Source organism: Vombatus ursinus, unplaced genomic scaffold, assembly GCF_900497805.2.
Source record: "Vombatus ursinus unplaced genomic scaffold, bare-nosed wombat genome assembly UNPS02014982.1, whole genome shotgun sequence".
Taxonomy (NCBI): Eukaryota; Metazoa; Chordata; class Mammalia; order Diprotodontia; family Vombatidae; genus Vombatus; species Vombatus ursinus.
Genome location: NW_020954760.1, coordinates 370,261 through 377,337, shown reverse-complemented (window position 1 = coordinate 377,337; position 7,077 = coordinate 370,261). Strand labels below are relative to the sequence as shown.

The window sequence follows — 7,077 nt, the reverse complement described above, 5'->3', positions numbered from 1 at the left end:
TGGGCAGTTTTCTTTTAATATTTCTTAAAATCTAGGATCTTGTTTTGGTCAGGCACTCAAGTAGTTTGATGATTCTTAAATTTTTTTCTCTTTGATCTGTTTTCCAGGTCAGTTGCTTTTGGTATGAGATGCTTTATGTTTTCTTCTATATTTTTAGTCTTTTGATTTTTTTTTTAGTCTTTTGATTTTTCAAAAAATATTTCTTGTTTTCTCATGGAGCCATTGGCTTCTATTTTGTCCATTCTAATTTTCAGGGAGTTTGTTGGTTGGTCAAGGTTTTGTGCCTCTTGTGCCAAGCTATTCATTCCTTTGCCAATTCTTTCTTCCATAGCTCTCATTTATTGTCCAACTTTTTCTTCTAGCACTCTCATTTCATTGACAATGACATTTTTCACTTTTTAAAATTCTTGGTTCATGTCTTCCAGGAATTCTATTGAATTTGTGTCCGAACTGTTTTGTTTGTTTGTTTGTTTTTGGCTAGGCAATGGGGTTAAGTGTCTTGCCCAGGGTCACACAGCTAATAAGTGTTATGTGTCTGAGGCTGGATTTGAACTCAAGTCCTTCTGAGTCTAGGGCCACCTAGCTGCCCCTCCAAACTGTTTTAATTTGAGATTTTGCTTGTTAATATTTTGGAGTAATTTTCTTCTTCTAGATTTGTATCCTGAGTGTTCCTGTCACTATTTATGGCTTTTATGGTGAGAGTCCTTTTTTGTTTGCCTGTTCATCCAACCTACTTCCTAACTTCAGACTTGATGTTAGGACTGGGCTCTATGTATTTCTGTAGTGAAGATCTGGTCTGGTCCTGTTGGTGCTTTCTTGGGGGTATTGAGTATTATGTTGTTCCATGATCTCAGGGGCAGCTCAGGCTTGGGACCTGCAAGCTTTCAATGCTCACAAAGTGGTCTTATCCAGGGCAAAGTCTGATTGCTGCACTCTTGGTCTGAATTCTGCAAGTTCCTAAGCAGGGTTTGGGTCTGAGCAACAGTAGTCTGCTGTTGGAATCTGCCACTATTAGCCAGCTGAGAAGCTCTGCTGGTTCAGAGGGTCAGAATTGCAGGCTCATCTTTGGTCTGTGATATGGCCTTAACTGGTAAACCAGCTGTGAGTGGCCAAAAAGCATGTCTCTGATTCCAATGAACTTTGGTTCTAGATGTTACCAGCTTGTCGGTTGATAGCTAACCTCTTCTGAGCTAAACTCCTTGAAAAAAACCTTATATACTTATTACCTCCACTTCCTTTCTTTTCACTCACTTCTAAGTCCTTTGGGCTTTTGATCTTATCATTCAACTAAAACTGCCCTCTCTAAAGTTCCCAGTGACCTCTTAATTGTCAAATTTAGTGGCATTTTTTCAATCCTTATCCTTCTTGACTTCTCTAAAACCTTTGACACTGTTGATCATCTTCTCCTTCTGGATATTCTCTCCTCTCTAAGTTTTCATGATAATGATCTCTCCTGGTTCTCTTCCTACTTATCTGACCACTCCTCAGTCTCCTTTGCTGAGTCCTCTTCCAGGTCACACTTGTAAACCGTGGGTGTTCCCCAAGGCTCTCTCCTGGGCCCTCTTCCTTTCTCCTTCTGTACAATTTCTCATGGTCATCTCATCAGCTTTCATGACTTCATCTATATGCTGACAAAAGAATTTTAAATGTAGTCTGAACTGGACCGGTCTCTAACCTGTGACTGGATGGAGCCAAACAAAGCAGGCCAGAAGCAGGCGAGTCAGGAATCAAATAACGGTTTAATTAATTTCAAAGTGAGGAAATCAGGTTTGCAAACCAAAGTCTTCCTGAGGAGGGCTTATGGCTTATGGCAGGGGTAGGGCTTTTATGTGTGAAAAACCACAAAAGGCAGGACCACAACACAGTCATTCTTAGGTCTTGAGTAAACATTTTCCACGGTTAGTATTTCTTGGGACAATTCAGGTGTTCTTGGGTCCTATGTGAACAATCCCCAAGTTAATGAAATCATTCAGTCAGGTACAGAACCAGAATTAGCATGATGGGAGCAGGATGTTAGTATGGCAGGAACAGGAGTGCAGCATCTGGTTCGGTTCACTTAGTGGTTATACAAACACAGGAATTGTCAGTGTCAGGAAAAGTAATTGATATCTATTAATATTACAATCATAAATCCCTCAGTGGACACCTGGTACTGGTCAAAGTAATACATTTTGCCAGAGGGTGAGATCATCCAGTGGATGAGCACAAAGGATTGTTATTATGCCAAGCTCAGGGCACAGCCTGCTTGCTGGGCCTTAGCTCTGTAAAAACAGGGTGTCTCCTAAAATCTCGACAATGCAGAGGATTCCTTCATCTATATATCTAGCCCTAGTTTCTCTTCTGAGCTCCAGGCACCCGTCATTAACTGCCTCTTGGACATCTCGAATTGGACATCCAATAGGCATCTCAAACTCAGTATGTCCAAAACTGAACTCATTATCTTTCCCTCCAAATTCTATCTATATTCTTTCAAACTTCCCTATTTCTGTTTGTTTGTTTGTTTGTTTTTAATATGGAAAGCTTCACAAATTTGCATGTCATCCTTGTGTAGAGGTCATGCTAATCTTCTCGGTATTGTTCTAATGTTAGCATAAGTTCTACCAAAGTAAGCACTTACCTATTACTATTGAGGATACCACCATCCTCCCAGTTACCCAGGCTTGAAACCTAGGTATCATGCTCAGTTCTTCACTTTTTCTCACACCCCTCCCCTTAGTTTATATGCAATCTGTTGCATGTGTCTCCTATATTAGAATGTGTGCTCCTTGAGGGCAGGTACCTTGTTTTTGTCTTTCTATCTATCTGCAGAGTTCTTAGCACAATGTCTAGCATATAGTGCTTAATAACGGCTTATTGACTGACTGACTAGCTGGTGTGTAGCAGGGGCTTTACCCTGGAGTCAGTTGTGTGTGTGTGTTGAGGAGGTTGGGGGTGTGAACTGGAGGATGTAGGAACATTCATTTCTGTGCCCAGCTTTGTGATAATTGACAACCAGGCATGAGTTTGTCGAGTTATGCCGAGCTAATGGAATGTCTATGTAATGGTCAGTCGCAAGCACATAGAAGGATTCCTACCTTATGCCTTTTTTTTTAAGGCAATTGGGGTTAAGTGACTCGCCCAGTCACACAGCTAGTAAGTGTCAAGTGTTTCAGATTTGAACTCAGGTCCTCCTGACTTCAGGGCCGGTGCTCTATCCACTGTGCCACCTAGCTGCCCTTATCTTGTGCCTTTAAAAGGAGTCTATCACTCTCCAGCCCCAGCACCTTGAAATGATGGGTAGTTAGATAAACAAAATCCTGTATGTGTATTGAAACCAAGTCTGTTTACAATTTCTTTTATTTCAGTAATAGGATAAGCCAACCTGGGGTTAGGGTAGATGGAGGCAAGGTTGGAAGATTGGGAAAGAAGATTGAAGAAATTTTTAAAAATTATTCTGAATTTAACAAATACCAAATAAAATGGGTACATCTATAGACACATAAGAGAAAAAGAATTGTACACAAAACTGCAAATCTCTGTTATGTACAGTTTGCTTTTCAAGTATATAATAAATTCAACATGTAACTTTCAAAGCTAAAACTGAAGAAATTAAATCACAAGAGCTAAGAATAGTCTGTTCAATGGAACTCTTTAAATTACAGAGTTTTAGGAAAATGAGACTTGTTTGGCTTGGTAGCTGAAAAGATAAAATTATGAATAACTCTAATGGGGAATATGATTAGTTCTGGATGAAAGTATTTTACCCTATAGATTAATGATCACCTTCCTCACTTCAACTTTTAGTAGAATGTCAGCTCCTGAGGCCTGTCTCAATTTTGTATTTTATTTGTATTCCTAGCACCTAGCACAGTACTTAATATCTAATGCTTTTGGCTTAATTAATCAATCAGTTGTCTGGTTGAAAGGTCTGTATTGTGCAGTTTCTCATTGTTGTCTGGGCTGGGTGGCAAGATATAGATCAGGATGACTGGAGATGGCCCAGGATGCCATGGCAAACCTCGGCCTTTTTAAGCTAAGGTCTATCTCAGGTCTTAGTTTGACTGAGGCAGAGCTCATTCAATGATTAAGGCTAGGTAAGAAATGAGGCAAAGGATGACCTCTTCTACCTAGTCAAAAAAAAAAAAATCAATCTGGGAGGGGAAGACCCTCAGGGTACAGTTGCTATTTACATTTACTATTTACATTCTCATAATCTGGCCAAGAATGGCTTTCCTCTGGAAGAAGCTATCCTCTTTGAGGTGAGAGGCTGTTAGATTCTGCCTAGTAAGATTTCTCACAGAAATTACAAAAGAAATTGAAAAAAAAAAGCTTCTGAACTTTTAATAGGCAAACAAAGATCATACTTACTAACAGTGAATGGAAAATTTTCACAGAAAAATAATAACTGAACACATGAGCAAAACAGGTTAAATACACTATGCTTAATTCAAGTTTTTCTTCTCCTTAGGAAGAGATTCTCCTCAAATAGGGGATGCCTTGTGGCTTTACCACATTTATTAATAAATGGATCCATTCCCACATAGGAGTTCAGTCCATCACAGAATCAGAATTTTTAGTTGGAAGGGACCTCAGTAGCTATCTTGTTCAACTTATATGCAAAGGGAATCCCTGATCTAACGTACCTCACATGTAGTCATCTAGTCAGTGCTTGAAGACTTCCTAGGAAGGGGAACCAGCACCTCCCAAGGCAGCCCTTTCCACTCTCAGTACACTCTAATTCTTAGGAAGTTTTTCCTAATATCAGCAAGAAGTCGGCTTCTGCACCTTACCCCCACTGCTCCTGCTTCTTCCCTTTGGGGCCAAACAGAACAAGCCTAATGCCTCTTTCACATGAGAACCTTTCCAGTACTCATACACAGCTGTCCCCCTTATCCTGTCCCCCTTAATCCCTCTTCTCCAAGATGAACATCTCCAATACTGTCACCCGATCCTTGGACTCAAGGCCCATTACTTGGTTGCCCTTTTCAGGATGCTCTTCAGCTCATCAATATCCCTTCTTAAATTGTGGTGCCCAAAATTGAACGCAATACCCCATATTCACTGTAAGAATTAATCTGCTTTAGAAAAAGCATTTGTTAACCTGACTCTGATTGAAACTGAGTATCTGACAAATGGCCATACCATCATTTTCTACCATGATGTCTCAGTTTTCATATAGACTTATTTCTATGGACAGAAATCCATGACACCTCAAATCATGAGGTGGGTTGCAGCTATCACATAGAGCACTGGCCAAAAAAAAGTCCACCCAAAAAAACCTGTGCTTCAATCCTTGATCAAGCACCTTGAGGACAGCAGGAAAGTATAGGGGCCCTCATAATCAGTAAACTTCCTGAGAAGACAATTGGAGGGACTTGTCTGATACATCCCATAAGGATCAAGCTCCTCTACCTAGCCAAATATCATAATGAAAAGGAAACCCCAAGCCAGGTAGGCCTTTTTGGTTTTTGAAGGTAGCACATTTTCCATATAGGCATCCTTCTTAGACCAATCTATTCGGTTATGAAGAAAGCTTCAACAGTATGGTATAATGGAAAGAGTGTTGAATTTGAAGTGAAACCTGGGTTCAAATTACACATTTTCTACTTACTATCTTTGTGACCCTCAGTAAGTCACTTTCCCTTCTGGGGCTCAATTTCTTCATCTGTAAAGTGAGACAGTTGGATTAGATGACCACTATGGTCCTTTCCAGTTCTAGGACTATAATTCTATGAATCTTTGAGGACACATAATGGGTCCTACTGTCCCCATTGCACTAGTGGCCCACAAGGTTTCTATAGTCAACAGTGGTCTCAGTGTCTGAAATCTTGTAGGCTTATAAGTGAGAAGTGATTGTGTTGTTCTTGGGATGTGGTTCTGTCTTGTCCTCAGCAGCCAAGAAATACTTCTGCATTAGAACAGTTGCTAATCTTCCATTTGGCACTCGTTGAAAGTGAGCATTTGACAAATGACCCTGTACCCTGATGTCTGAATCATGCAATGGGTATATTCTGAACCAGTCTTTCATAATGTCATGGTCCAACAGAGTAACAATGAAAATGTTATATACATGACTGAGCCCTGCTGGGATGGACCATCAGGAACTAATGCCATATATGAAATAACAGGCCAAAAGCCCCTAAGTACCACCTCCACCATTGACCTGATCCTTTAGCCAGTCCTCTAGTGTAATGAAGCACCATATTCAACAACCCCTTGAAGTCCATATTGGACCTTAAAAAAAAAAGCTATCAATGCCTTCTCTGTTTATATTTTTTTCCTATTTTTATGTGATCTAACCTAACTGTTCTTCCTTTCTTTGTTTTCTTGAATACTGTTGTTACTTTTACAAGTATCAGAGACTGTGATGTTGGAGTACAAAGATAGTGACTCCACTGTTGACTCATCTTGAGTATGACCTGTTGATTCTTTCTCTTCCCTCTGATTTAATCACTTTGCATTTTCCAAAAGGTGGGAGCTAGTCTAAAAAAAATTCCAGTAATGCTTAAATATCAGGCTACATGGAAGTCCCGTGGGAGTAGAGAAACTGTTTTACTCCCTGCCTGTTCCCTTTTTGCTTCCATGGATCAGTTCTATTGCTTTTTCTATTTAGAAGGCTCCTATTTTTTCCAGGAACAGATGGACAGGACAGGACTTCCTAGATTCAAACCCGAATGAGTGAGTTCCAAGGGAGCTACACTGACTCACATATTCTCTGGAATGAAAACTCTGATTCCCACATTCTTCTGTGGGTCTCAGCTGCAGAGCACACGAAGTTGAATTCAACAGTAATATTGTCTGTAGGTGATCTTCAAGGTCCCAAGTACACCCCTAAATATTAGGGTATAGTCTATACTGTATTCTCATTCACCTTTTACCATATTGCCTAGGAATTGGTCCCTAGTTGTTTCATGGATATGTTTTGTATTTCCAAGTAAATTGTAAGTTCCTGGAGGGTATTTTCTTTTCTCTTTTTTTTTTCATTTGGTGGCAATTGAGGTTAAGTGACTTGCCCAGGGCCACACAACTACTAAGTGTCTGACGCCAGATTTGAATTCAGGTCCTCCTGACTCCAGGGCTGGTGCTCTATCCACTGCA

The 7,077-nt window shown here is 40.2% G+C and overlaps 1 protein-coding gene and 1 non-coding gene across 3 annotated transcripts in view; one reads left to right on the top strand and one right to left on the bottom strand.

Moving 5' to 3' along the window:
* Positions 1–7,077, top strand: part of PIH1D3 (PIH1 domain containing 3) — an 80,868-nt gene that overhangs the window by 18,668 nt on the left and 55,123 nt on the right. The window lies entirely within an intron of this gene.
* On the bottom strand, positions 2,507–2,613 carry LOC114030720. Its single transcript, XR_003567667.1, has one exon. It is a non-coding gene; the product is annotated as a U6 spliceosomal RNA (small nuclear RNA).